The sequence below is a fragment of the Giraffa tippelskirchi genome, chromosome 3 (genome assembly GCF_054371585.1).
Source record: "Giraffa tippelskirchi isolate mGirTip1 chromosome 3, T2T-mGirTip1v1.2.pri, whole genome shotgun sequence".
NCBI classification, from domain to species: Eukaryota; Metazoa; Chordata; class Mammalia; order Artiodactyla; family Giraffidae; genus Giraffa; species Giraffa tippelskirchi.
The window spans coordinates 172,039,669-172,054,309 of NC_137277.1; the positions used below are offsets into that span (position 1 = coordinate 172,039,669).

At 40.8% G+C, this 14,641-nt stretch overlaps 1 protein-coding gene across 1 annotated transcript in view; it reads right to left on the reverse strand.

Annotated features, from left to right (window-relative positions):
- Positions 1–7,553: 7,553 nt before the first annotated feature.
- IRS1 (insulin receptor substrate 1) overlaps positions 7,554–14,641 on the reverse strand; it is a 64,265-nt gene continuing 57,177 nt past the window's right edge. Inside the window, exon 2 of the mRNA XM_081584672.1 lies at positions 7,554–8,580. The gene's annotated coding sequence lies outside the window, so the exon portion shown is untranslated. The remainder of the gene's footprint in view (positions 8,581–14,641) is intronic.

A 14,641-nucleotide genomic window follows, 5' to 3' on the forward strand; every position in this document is an offset into this window, starting at 1 on the left:
GTGCTTTTTCAGAAGCCATGAGAAACTCCAGCAACGTCTTCACTTCTCTCACATTTACAATTAGAGGCTGTGGGACTTGAGATTTGGAGAAACTTATACAGAGAAGAGAGCAGAAAGGATACTGCCTAGTGACTGCCAATAGCACATTCCACCAAGGTCAGGGTGTAGCACAGCCCCAGAGAGAAGGAGTGTGTGTGTGTGTGTGTGTGTGTGTGTGCACGTTGGGGAAACAACTTGTCACTAATATAGTTTCCTGAGGCCCCTGTTAAAAATCTTTATGCTATCAGGAAATTCTGTAGGTTGTATACAGTCCAAGTTTTGAGAAGCACTGTGGGTTTATGGGGTTCAGGACACGCCACCCACAAATATAGCCCTTTGGCCACTGAATATTTTAAGCTGAAGAAGTCTGAGAAAGCAGCAGCAGCAGGAAGGTCACCCTGACCTTCTCTTGCCCTTCTCCCCTGAGAAATAGGTCATAAAACCCTCATGTGAGAGATGCCCTCCCTATACTCAGAGCAGAGGAGCATCCTTATCCCCAAAGACAAAGAGATGCCAAGAAGAATGCAAACAGACAGGACTTGCTGTTTCCCTCAGTTTGGTACACTAGCCCCATACTCCTTATCCTATTCATCCATGAGGGTCCACACTCATCAAATGCAGCACAGAAAACACTCAGCTGTTTCTTCGGGTCCTTAGGAAGGCTCCCATGTCATGCAAAAATTCATGCATCTAAATATACAGAGTTTTCTCTTGTCAGTTTGTCTTTAATTTTCATTCCAAGCCAGGGACCTTCAGAGAGTCAAGGAAAACCTTTTCCTGCCCTGCAGGGCATATGAGAGAGGGGATTCCTGTACTGAGGCAGCTTTGACCATTCTATCACTTCAAGTCAGGATGCTCTCCAGCTCAGATGACCCCATTTTTTCCTATCTCCGATCTTGGTCATTGATCTAACCATCAGTCTCCCTACCAGAGAATGTAAGGAGCTCTGATTTAAAGGGTTTAAGGAGGCAATATGTAAAACCTGATGCCAAAACACACACACACACACACACACACACACACACACAGAAGCATCTGGATTATTTTGTGGCTTTCACATCTCTGTCCTGGTATGTTCCTGAAATAAAATTATCTCTGTTCTGTTGCTGGGGACTATGTAGATGGCTCAAGTGGTAAAGAATCCATCTTCCAATGCAGGAGAGGCAGGAGATGGATGGGGGTTCAATCTCTGGGTAGGGAATATCCCCTGGAGAAGGAAATAGCAACCCACTCCAGTATTCTTGCCTGGGAAATCCCATGGACAGAGGAGCCTGGTGGGTTACAGTCCTTGGGGTCTCAAACAGTCCTTGCTGAAAAACGGCGAACTTTCGTTTGCTTATTTTTGGCCACGCCACACAGCTTTCAGGATCTTAGTTCTCTACCAGGGATCAAACCCTGTGCTCCCTGCAATGGAAGTGCAGAGTCTTAACCACTGGACCCCCAACGAAGTCCCAGGGGTGAACTTCTTAAGCAAACCAGTATGGAATCAGAAAAAGATTTTTGACACTAGACACAAAGATAAGGAATCGAAATAAACATAATAAGGGTCTGTTACTTTGTAGAGTGAAAGTTATAAGTTGGAGAGAGTTTTTCTTTCGGGCTACCGTGAAATCGTATTTGCTCAGTACATTAGTAATACAAGCTGAGTGGAATGATAGTGTTTTTAATGTACAGAATTTAATTTTTTTTAAGTACTTGGAAACCAGAAACTGGCAGTGGTGACGATGAGAATACAAACTTTGCCATCAATCAGTCCATGGTTGAGAGGCTGGCCATCCCATAATATCCCTGGACCACATCACATGCCTTCTCTCTACTGCTTGCCTGTCTGGGAAATAAGGATCGAGATAGTATCTACCTCTGTTTGCTAAAAGGATAAAATGAGATAACTGTTGTACATCCTGGCGACTATGAATGCAGAATAAATGCTGCTATTGTTTATAATAGAATCAGTGAGGTAATTACAGATTCTCCTTGCCTGTTCATTGTCACAGGCATCTTATTGACAACATTTTACTTGCTATAGTCTGTTCCAGCATATGTGTAAAAGTAATAAGACGATTATTGCTATAAATTGGACCATTAATTCACTCCAACTAGACTTCCCTCAAATTAATACTAATTAGTGATGTGTACTTGTAATTTCTGTAGAAGTTAGAGTGATGTTTGCTTTGCAATACCACTGAAAAAACCATGTTTTTTTTAAAAGAATAAATGGAGGAAGCCAATATAAAGTGAAGACGAAATAATGACTTCAAGCATTTATTCAGTCACGTTGTACGTGACTTCTGAACAATAAAATTATCGTTTACACTGCATGCCAGGCAGAAGGAAGAGTCTCAGACCTCGTATACCAAATAAGCATAGGAAAGACAGAAATCTCAGTCTTTTCACTCTCAGTGGAGCATTATGCTCATTAAACAAAAATGAATTTAGAAAATTATATCTCAAATCTGTTTCCAAAGTGTTCAATAATGTGGGTCTGCCCTAACAACATGAGACACGTTCATCATCTGTTTGTTTAAGCAAGAAAGCACAATTTGGGAGGACCTGGGGAGTTGGCTGTTTATATATTGGCCACATAGTTTATTATTTTCAAAAATCATTGATATTCTATCCCGTCTTATAGCGAAACAATCCAAAAGATGTCATGTACAGAAATCAGGATTTTCCAAACATGCCAACCACAAGGGTCACCTATTTAAATACACGTTCCCAGGCAGCTCCAGGGGGTCAGCATTTTGAATAAGTGACTCCAGTCATCAGATGAGCTTGAGCAATACTTCCCATACCCATTCTAAGCCCTGACCTGTACTGGAGTCTCCTAGAGAATATAAAAAGCGACTAAACGTGCAAGGAACTGAGAGAGTTGCAGCAAAACATGTACATTACCATATGTAAAATGACAGCTAATGGGAAGTTGCTGTATAACACAGGGAGCTCAATCTGGTGCTCTGTGACAACCAAGAGGGGTGGGATGGTGGGGGGTGGGAGGGAGGTTCAAGAGGGAGGGGACATGTGGCTGATTTATGTTGTTGTATGGCAGATATCAACACAACATTGAGAAGCAATTATCCTCCAATTCAAATTAAATTTAAAAAAAGGAAAGCTACTGATACCCAGCCCCACCCCAGACAAAGTGCACCAGCCTCACTGGAGGTGGCCTGGTCATTTTCGTTTTTCAAAAGCTACCCAGACACCGACCATCTCAGGCCCCCTGCAAGGCAACCTGCATCAGAAAAAGAGCTTGTGTTGAAGATCACCAAAGCTGTTCTATTATAGCAGCTCTCAACAGAACAGCTCAGCTGGTAAAGAATCCACCTGTAATGCAGGAGACACCCTCGTCCAATTCCTGGGTTGGGAAGATCCTCTGGTGAAGGGATAGGCTTACCCGCTCCAGTATTCTTGGACTTCCCTAGTAGCTCAGTCAGTAAAGAATCTGCCTGCAACGCGGGAGACCTGGGTTTGATCCCTGGGTTGGGAAGATCCCCTGGAGGAGGGCATGGCAACCCACTCCAGTGTTCCTGCCTGGAGAATCCCCGTGGACAGAGAAGTCTGGTGGGCTATAGTCCATGGGGTCTCAAAGAGTTGGACGTGACTCAGCACAGCAACAGAACACATATCTTTCCACCCCGGGAAGGATGGATTTTTGCTCCTCTCTCTCTTCCCATTACTTCACCACCACCAAAAGCAACTCACAGTCTGTCTTTTCAGAGGTCTTTTTCTTTATCCTCTTGGCCATTGGAAGCCAGGTGAAGAGGGACAGGGTGAGGTAAACCTATCCATTCCAAAATCATTTATTAAAGCATTTAAACAGTGTACACTGCTCTTACCCAATCAAGTGGCCCGGAAAACTTTAATTGGCAGCTTGTTTCATGTCCCATAATCGAAAACATGAAGGATCACTAGCATTCACATCCGTGAATTCATTTAGACAGTTTTCTTTAATTAACGATGAAGACACTACAGTTCTAAGTACCAGACAGAATCGGGAGGGGGGGGAAGAAAAACTGAAAAAAAAGCATAACACTCTAAAGAAAACTTGGAAAAAGTGAATCTAAATAAAAATATAGACCTGGCCTGGTACCCATTACATATATACATCACACATATGTTATACACATATATACAGTAAATGTTTTGGTAGCAATACAGACCCTGCATTGGTCCTTTTGAACACAGATGAAGTAGCGCCAGAAGCAGCGCCACCATCTTAAGATGATAAACCTAACTGCACACACATCAAATGAAAAAATATATATGTATTTAATTTGGCCCACCCTGTAGCCAAGAGGTGTAAGGAAAGAACTTTGTAAGAAAGATGGTTCCGGGAACTACATTCTTGAGCCAATAGCAAAATTCTAAGAAGAAGAGAAAAAAAAAAAAAAAACACTAAAGATGTCCATACAGAAAAATCTTTCTGTTTACTGAATTTGTCCTATCACGTGGCATCTTGATTAACACTGAGCAAATTAACAAAAAAACAAAGAGAGAGAGAAGTGAATAGCCAGTCTATAATACCAAGATCTCTTGGTGTACACATCACAGATGCCATCAACAAACTAGGAAGACAACTCTCCAACCATGCCTTATGTTCTTCTAATCATATTAGCTAATTCTAAGCTCTGATAAATTCATTAAAAATAGGGTCAAACACCTCCAGTATCATTCCACCTCCTCCTAGCATCTAATTTGATGCTCTGGTTACAAGTAGGGAAGAAATCTAATATGCCATCTGACCCATACCTTGTCCATCTGCCCTTAAGAGGCTGATTTATAGAGCTGTGGAGGGACCCTCATGATCCTCTCTGGCTTGGCTTTAGAAATGACCAATGGCACCAAGTGCTTAAGCCGTTGATGGTCTACTGATTACAAGGCTTTATTTGCCCTCCACGACTAAGCTTACAGGGTGGAAGTCTTTTCGCCTACTTTTGGCAAGGTCCTATTTCCTCACATCCCTAGAAGCATATGCTTCTTCCTTTCGAATTTCTCAGCAACCTATATAAATGCAGCATTACCTCCAACGAACATATACGAGGTCCTAGGAACGCTAACTCTCCTGTCAAGTCATCGCAAAGGATCGAGTTTCTATCTGGCCTCCATCCATTCCCCTTCCCATGCCTTCCAGAGGGTCTCGTCTTTCCGCAGTCAAGGTCTCAATCTGTGAAGTGTTTCTAGTTTCAGTGCCTCCCTGTGTGACAGACTGACCCATAGAGCTCTGCCAAAGCAGCTGGAACACTGCACATTCATCTCATTTTTTGTGGCTCTGTCATCAGTGGATGATGACCTTCCTCCCCCCATTTTGAAACCATCTGTAGTAAATAAAAATCAGTTTTCAACTGCATGGCATATTGCATTCAAGATGCAGGACTGAACAAAACAGGGCTTCAGCATTGTCAAATACTGTTTCTTACGGCTTAGTAAAACTGTTTAACACTTTAAAGATCTCAGACTTAAAAGACAGCTAGGAGGCAAGCATCAGGGAAAGAAAAGTTAAAAATCTCTACTTCTGGCTAGATGATTTTTGGAAAATTCATTTTTTGCAGTCAACGTCAGTTCGTCAAGAGAGTCCCTGACCTTTGAAAGTTAGCAAGAAATAGCCACAATTGTAACATCAGCACTGAATTGTCATTATTGACTCAGGTGGTTGATCATTAATGGATTCTCTTCACTTTTAGCTGGTTCTAGGACCTTTTTTCCCCCCCAGGATAAAGATATCATCAAAGTCATGGAACATATTTGTTCTTTCCACAAAGGAGAATTTTAAAACTCTGCCTAAGTCTCTAAGATAAAACACTGTGAAAGGTTGGTCTCATGAAGAAAAAGCCACTAACTTATAGGTTAACCAGAGGCCACTAGAAGTCCCATTAATACAAGCCCTTGGCTGGCCTACAAATACTTTGAAACGGATAAAAGCCAAGTCTCCCAAATAAGAACTGAACACAAGGACTTAGCAGCTGAAGGTCAACCCCTCACGGAGACAGAGCATGAGTTTTTGCCTTAAATACCAGCAACTTCCAGTTTTAAACGGGTGAAGTTTGATACTACCAGCAAACCCAGCTCAGGGACCACTGGAAACAGCTTAAATGGGAGTGTCTTACCTTTATACTACATGCATGACTCAACAAACAGACACCAAGAGATGTTTTTTCCAGTCCGGTTCATTTCTTGTTCTCACCCAAAATATGTTAATAACCCCACATGCAGAGGTACCTTGGTAATACATATTCAAAGTTTAGGTTCCTTGAGAAATAACCACCTTTAATAGGAAAGTGGGTGGGGTTGACTTTGTTCACTGATATCTCTCCTTGACTACTTATGTCCTCAAGGGAAGAGAGCGGGACAGCTTGCTTCCTTCCTACACAAGTGAGAGTATGAGTCAGACTACTTGAAAAATAAGAGCTTGATTAACAAAGTCTTTTTTATGAAAGGGTACAAAAACAAAACACTTTCATATCAGATTGTAAAGATCGGTGGTGTTCTCTCCTAATAGGAAATGATGTCATTCAGCAAGTTCCTTGAAAACAATGGGTTCTTATGACTACAGACCTATTTATCTTAGAAATTGATGAGCATGCAAATGCTTAGAATCTGCAATGGTGAACATTGTACAAGAGTCTGTGAGGTGCATGTCATCCGGCAGAATTAACAGTAACACGGCCTCAGCAGGGGAAGGGGTCCACTGATCTCTACTCCCTTTTGAGTAGAGTGGGGGGTGGGAGAGGGTCCCTGACCCGTTGATGAGCAGCCACTGCGATGGCCCCCAACTCTGGCCCCTTCCTGACAATCCCTCCCCCAACCAGGGAGCTCAGCCCTTCAGTGAAAGAAAATCTTGCTCCTCTCAACAGCAGGGCTGGGGATTCCTGATAGAGCATTCACACGGACTCCAGGGGAGCCTGATACTAGACTTAATTCACTGAACTGTTAGGAAGTTTCCTGATCAAAAGATTAAAAACTCTGTAGGCAATTTCTTTTAGTATGTTCATTGCCATTTCTCTTTCATTTCTTTTAGTATGTTCATTGCCATTTCTCTTTCATTTCTTTTAGTATGTTCATTGCCATTTCTCTTTCACAAGGAAAAATTCCAAGGTGTGTGTACATTTCAAACAAGAAAAGGATTAACATTTTCACTGCTGGCTAGGTGTTTCCCTAGCAGGTCACTTTGCTTTGATATGCTCTGTGCCCTGGGTTTTATTAACTAATCACACACAGGCCAGTAGCCACCAGGGCAAATGGACCAAATTACATTCAGTTAAATAATGTAACACTGGATGTCCTCAGATAACATGAGGTAAAAGTCTTAAGGAAAGTGACATGTAGCCCTGGTCATCGTAAAAAACATGTTCTGGAATTTTAATTTCTGGTTAGAAATGAAAGACAAATACTCACTTGTCTTACATCTTTCTTGAGACAATGCAGGAAATGAAAGATCCTAACGTGTGCAACAGAAAAAAAAAAAAAATTTGGTGGCAATGGAACAGGAAGCTTACAGAAGTGGGGGAAGGGGGAGAAGAAAAGATCAACAGTCTCTAGTTTATTATGAATAGAAAGAAATTTCCAGAATTTACAAACACCCACATTATTCATTCCAAAGAGAGCTTTTGATTCAAAGGGTTCACCCATGTCTCCTCCTCTTTACAGTATATACAAAGGAAGACACTGATTGCCTTTTCTTATAATTTTGCTTCCATTCAATTGCCAATTTTAAGCTGACACTTGAAAATACCCAGCAGAATATATCCTTCTTCAGTTTCATTAACATGGCCTATTGCCTTACAGAAAAAAAAAATACAAAATTAATGATCAATTTTTGTAAGGATCTCAGCTCAACATCAAGGCTATATTACAAGAGATAGTATCAGCAAATAGAACTATACAATTGAGAACCAAAATCTATGGCACTATGATTCTTATTATATTACTTTTCTGAATTACAATCTTAAAACAAGGATCGTATCCTATTCTACTCGTTAAGCCTTGTTTTAAGCATTTGCTCCACTCTTTACAATAGAACACTGTATACCTCAGTTCCACATCCCCCCAAAAAAAGATGTGCTGTAAGAAAAGTTACATTTTAATTAAAAAAATTACACATATAAATCAAAAACCTATGTTAAATATTTAATACTCTCTCCACCCAATGCGAACAGTTCCATAGGAAATAATTTACAATGATGCTCTGTCGTACGGTTTCAGCAGCAGATGAAATGTGTCTTGTAAATGCAATGAGCGTAAACTCATTCTCTTGTGGCACGGTGGCCATCAGCTCATGTGGCCAGCTAAGTCCTTAAGGTTGAAGATGAAGTTTATGCAGACTCATTGTTCTGGTGTCACAGTGCTTTTTTTCTTGGCACGATATAGAACGTGCAGTTCAGTCAACAAACTCCTGAGGATTGTGTAAAGTAAACAAACTGAAATGGGTGCATCGTACCATCTACTGAGGAGGAAGATGTGAGGTCCTGGTTGTGAATCATGAAATATTTAGAGTCTGGGTACCCATGAGTTAAAGGAGGATTTGCTGAGGTCATTTAGGTCTTCATTCTGAAAAGAAAAATGAAAGAATCCGTCATCATCAGCATCTCAAAACGTTCAATCACTTTTTTAGGGTTTTTCTTTAAAAAGGGACAACGGGACAGCATGGGATAAACTGAAGTTACAGGCACAAGCAGTACTAGTACTTCAGAAAAATAAACAAACTGTATTTAACTTCTTTTTTTCTTTCAAAATGCAAGAGTCTAAAGCAATCACAAACTCACAATAGTCAATATTAAGTCAGCAAACCAATCGATGTGGTTTGGAGGTTTCAGAGGTTTAGCAACACAAAAACACAGAACACTTTGATGTTCTTATGATCAAAATAAAAACGTCCACTGCACCTTTCGTGTAAAACAACTACAAAATATGGTAAGCAGGTTACCGTCAAGCTATGCTTAATCTTCTTTTGGTTAAAAGTCAACTGGAGATTTTAGAATTTGAAGTTGCATGGCTTTCCCATTATAAAATCTGAAATTGGTATTTAAGTTGACATTGGTTGATAGGAAAATTTTAGATGCAAAAGAATGTCTAAGCAAAAGAGACCTAGTTAATCATTAAATTTAAAAAGGGGGTTCTAATTTAGGTCTAACAGAGATAAGTTATTCTGGCAGAAACATAACATTTCTTCAACACAGTTTAAAAGTCAGATCACAATGAGTGTTACCCATTCCCCTCAGCAGGAGACCTCTTCTCAACCTTATAAAGTCTCATTTGCTCTCAAGTCTTAACGTTAGATAGTCCTTCTGAGGGCCTTATTTTTCATGCATCCAAAAGGTATCTATAGAAACATCAATATTTATAGGATGTCCTGGGCAGGAGATAGCACAGCAGAGCTAATCAATAAATACCTGTCAAATAAGTAAATGGTTGCATTAAGTACTATCGACGCTACAATGGTGAAGTCTGCTATAGGCTCTGCTTTCCAGAAATTCTAGCAAGGAAGGTAAGCTTCATTCACAAAGAGAGAGAATGCAAAGTTGAAACGGGGTGAATTCCACAAAAGGTGCAATAGGCAAAAAGCCATTTATCAGTGGTCCCCAATCTTTTTGGCACCAGAGACCAGTTTCATGGAAAACAATTTTTTTTTCAGTGCTGCAGAGAAAGGATGGTTTTGAAGTGATTCTCATGAGGAGCATGCAGCCTAGACCCCTTGCATGCACAGTTCACAGTAGGGTTCACACTCCTGTGAGGACCTGATGCCGCCACTGATCTGATGGGAGGCGGAGCTCAGGCGGTAATACCAGCAATGGAGAGCAGCTGTAAATACAGATTAAGCTTCCCTGTCTCTCTCATCCATCACTCACCGCCTGATGTGTGTTCCAGTTCCTAATGGTCTACAGACCAGTACCAGTCCGTGGTCCAGGGGTTAGGGACTCCTGCCCTAGATGTACAGAGGAGGGAAGAACGTTTCTAGCTGGGAGTGTAAAGGAAGCACCTCACTGACACACTTGGCTCCGTTTGGAAGCCATGGAAGAGTCTGGAGACGTGGAAATGGTGTTTCAGTGCTGGCACATAGCAGGAACTCACTAAATATGAGTGGAATGAATGAAAGGGACAAGGCACACTTCCCACGGAGGGCACAGGACAAAATAAGCCCAGGGGGGATGAGCATGCAGCCCTGGATGGGCCAAGTGAGGAAGGTAGTTTTGTCAGAACACAGGGTATCTGCAAAGGGGAAAGAGGAGCTGCTGCTGCTGCTGCTGCTAAGTCGCTTCAGTCGTGTCCGACTCTGTGCGACCCCATAGACGGCAGCCCACCAGGCTCCGCCGTCCCTGGGATTCTCCAGGCAAGAATACTGGAGTGGGGTGCCATTTCCTTCTCCAGTGCATGAAAGGGAAAAGTGAAAGTGAAGTCGCTCAGTCGTGTCCGACTCTTAGCGACCCCATGGACTGTAGCCTACCAGGCTCCTCCGTCCATAGGATTTTCCAGGCAAGAGTACTGGAGTGGGGTGCCATTGCCTTCACCGGGAAAGAGGAGAGACGTCTACAAACGTAGGTTGTGTAGATGGTGAGGAACTGTGAATGACAGACCAAGACGTCTTTAAATAAGTGAAGGGACCACAAGGACATGCTTTGTGATATGATCAGCACACAGCAGTAATGATCCATGTCCACAACAAGGACAGCAACAGACCTGAAAGTCCACACAAGGTAAATGTTGACCAATGTAAATTGTGTTTTTTTTTCTCTGCCGCTCGGTCTCCTCTTTGCAGGAGAGTATGGCTGGGACCCACCAGCATTGATCGTCTACTGAAGTGCTCTCAGGTAAGCTGAAATTTACCAGATGAGGATTCAAGTTTTACTACGAGATTTCTGTTCATTTCACAGTGTTAACTGCACCCCTAAATGACAAATAAAGTCTATGTTTCTACTTACAAATAAAGACTTGACATGGAGACATCAAGGTAAAAACAAACAAACAAAAAAGCACGCCAGGCTTATCTCTTTCATTATCAAGGAGATAGGATTTACTTTGTGTGGTTGCTATAACTGAAACAATAACCTAGCTTTTCCAAAACCCCAGGTTTGGTGGCTCAGATGGTAAAGCGTCGGCCTACGATGTGGGAGACCAGGGTTCGATCCCTGGGTCAGGAAGATCCTCTGGAGAAGGAAATGGCAACCCACTCCAGTACTCTAGCCTGGAAAATCCCATGGACAGAGGAGCATGGTAGGGTACAGTCCATGGGGTCGCAAAGAGTCGGACATGACTGAGTGACTTCACTTTCACTTTATAAGTGAAACAATAACCTAGCTTTTCCAAAACCCCAGAGATCTTACTTACTTTCAAGTTTCTTCTGAATCCATATTGCAATCTATCAAAATGTTCCTACCAGGATATCTACGTACAGCTTAACACTGCTTCATACATTCTAAAATTAGGTAGGAAGGCCATGTTTTATTAAAAGGCTTGAGACAAACATACTGCCAATTTAAAAAGTCAAGGGTACGCTTTTGATTTTACATCTGGCTCTTATCCAGAAGAGCTGAATGAACAGCTTAGCATAGGAACAAACTATATCCAGTTGTGTCATCACACGTGCCAACCTGCATGGATGCACAAGGGTGGAAATTGGGGCCCCTTTGAGGAGAGGAAAAGAAAAATATATGGCTTCCCTAGAGGCTGAAATCTACTGCTTTGGACCACACACACATACCCTTGCACCCTTGAAACCATCCTGGTAATTTTCCACAAGTAGTATGTTCAAAGAGCAGGAAATCAAAGGATATATCAATTCCATCATATACTGTCCCCTCCAAAAAATTTCAGCATACTACTTTTCAAAGCCTTTATCGTAAATCCTGATCAATAAAGGCCTCAGTCACTAATGCTACCTACCAGTGCCAGCTGGTCTAGGAATAAGGTAAGTGAGAAAGTGGTAGGTAAGGCTGACATGGAGGGGATAGGAGCAGAAGCTATCAATAGGCAAAAGTGGAAAATTTAAAGGGACAGTCTGAAGTTCGCCCACTGTTTATTTTTGTGCAAGGGTGTATGTGTGTCTGTACATAAAGTTTAGCTACTGAGTAAACAAGACGGATTTTTCACAAAGATCCTCAGTGAGGACTCTTGCACACAGCCACCTCAAATCTGCATACTTATTCCAAGCATGCAGCATTGTTCAAAGCATTTTTGGAATGCCTTCTTCAAGTCCCCTTTCTTTCTTGCAACTGCCTTCTCAGCTTTGGGCATACCCTTTTGAATGGTCTCTATAGCAGCCAGTTTGGCCCTTGGAGGGCACATCTGATCTTTGGAGACAGTCAAAAAGCTTTGAGACCCAAATATGGTGAATAAAAGAGCTGATTAAGCTGGGTAATGGTTCCCAGTGAGGTATTATCTAAAGCCAAAGAACTCCAAAACTAAAGTTCCAAAAACATCACCGTAGAGTTTTGTTGGAAAGGAACTGTCCTAACTTTACAGACAGACCTTAGCAGATGCCTCATGGGACTTCAGTTTATCTGTCTATATGCCTACCACTACACATTTGCAATCCATAAGGGCTGAGCTTGAATAAAGCAACCCACTTGAAGAAGGGCACCCATGTAAATTTGTTTGCATGCATGACATGATATAGTGACTAAATGATAAAAATACATATCATCTATGAACGTATATTCATACATTTTTGCAATGTGGATATATGTTTAAAAAACCAAAAGCAATACCCATCCATACTAAACTCCCACAGTCATTAAATACAATAAACATCTGTTGAGTGACACAAATACAGTGGTAAAGACTGTAATACATACTGAAAAAGAAGACATGGGTAATGTGCTTTAGATATACAATTTCAAGACTCCCAATCAACCATACAAGGCAAATATTGCTAGGATGTTTTACAAAACCTCATTTGTAGCACTCATAAACTGGAAACAAGAAAAAGCAAAACATATCCTTGGAGAAGAACTGTGCAAATATCAAATGGTGATGTTCCTGTGATATATTCTCTCGAGTTACATCACTGGGGAATAACTTTTGAACCCAGAAATACAATGCACCTGTCACAAGATTTAGTAGCAGGAAATTACATTTTGACAAAAATTTCATCACCACATCAGCATCTATGGTCCGCATGTGTCTTCTCACAGGATAAAATCCGCCTAATCCTGTTGCCAGTAATGAAAAATGTAATTTTTAAAGCATTATCAAATAAGTCAACACTTGACTATGCTACTTGAGATCTATGGATTATTGCATTATTGTATCCAGTAGGAATTTACATCTCTTGGACTCAACCCACTTAAACTCTGCTGGCTAGAGCTGAAAAACAAATAAAGCTTCTGCTTCCTTTCACACTGTCTCAGCCTACTGATTAGTCTCCACTGGGTGAGCAGCTGAAACAGCATACGGTTATGATATAAGTACAAAAGAAGGCTGCTCCTTTTCAGCAATGCATTTTTAGTCAAACCCACTGTCTGAAAGTTTTTATCTTGTATTTAAACACCTTGAAACTTCCTGCCAACTTGTTAAGTGCAACATAGTTGAAATACCTGGTTAGAACATCACTTTCTACTTTACTAAGAAAACAGAAGTAAAAATATTGTAAGTTGCTTGGCTGTTGTCATGCACTAAAATGTAGCCAGAAAGAAACTCTTCCTCATCCAACTATGACTGGAAAAAAAAAAAAAGACTATAGTAATGACTTTTCTTCAATGGAGATCATTGTTTGAGATCTTACATTGTAGACTCAACTAGAAAAATTCATATAAATAAATTCCTCCACTTAAAGAAATGTGTCAAACAGCATATTTCTCTTTCGCTTAACACAAATAGCTGTGACTGAAAAAAAAAAACAAAACTTTAGCACAATAAAGAAAATTTACAAGAGACAGTAAATGTAAGGAAGGAATAAACATAATTCATTATAATCATTATAATTCCTGTCACCTAAGGAAAACTACTATTTAGCTATGGTTCTGATTTCACTATTTACTTAAAAATTTTGAACTTTTAATATTCTATATCTAATGTCAAAGATGTTTAAGTAGCAAGGAAGATAATGCTTTAATAGATTTAATATTTAGATCTTTCCCATTCTGAAAAATCTGTGATAAGAAAAAATGTTAACCAACTTTTTAAACCTTCTTGGTATTTTAACCCCTTTCCCATCCTCCCAATTCATTGTGTATGGGGAGAAGTATGATAATTTAAAAGTAGAAGAAATAAAAAAAACCTCTGGCTTCTTGGGTTTGTTTTCTAAAAGCCTAAGTCCTTAAGGAAATGGCACAGGCAAAGTATTTAGAAAAATTGGTGGGGGCATAGGCGGACTCCTTCCAGAGGAGAAGAAGATTACCTTTGATTGGGATTAGAAAAAGAAAGAAGGTGGAAGGTATGTGAGAGCAGAGAGGTTGGTGGGGAGCTCTGTCCCTTGCAGGATGCTGAACATGGCACCTGTGATATTTCTCTATATCCTGTCTGCCCAGGTTTGTTCATTTCTTTTTCACACAGTTATATTCAGCTGTGTACCACTAACCATGACCACAGTTCATTTCTTTGGCTACCCCACTGATGCTAATGCAATTAATTCACAGTCACGTACGGATATGAGAGTTGGACCATAAAAAAGGCT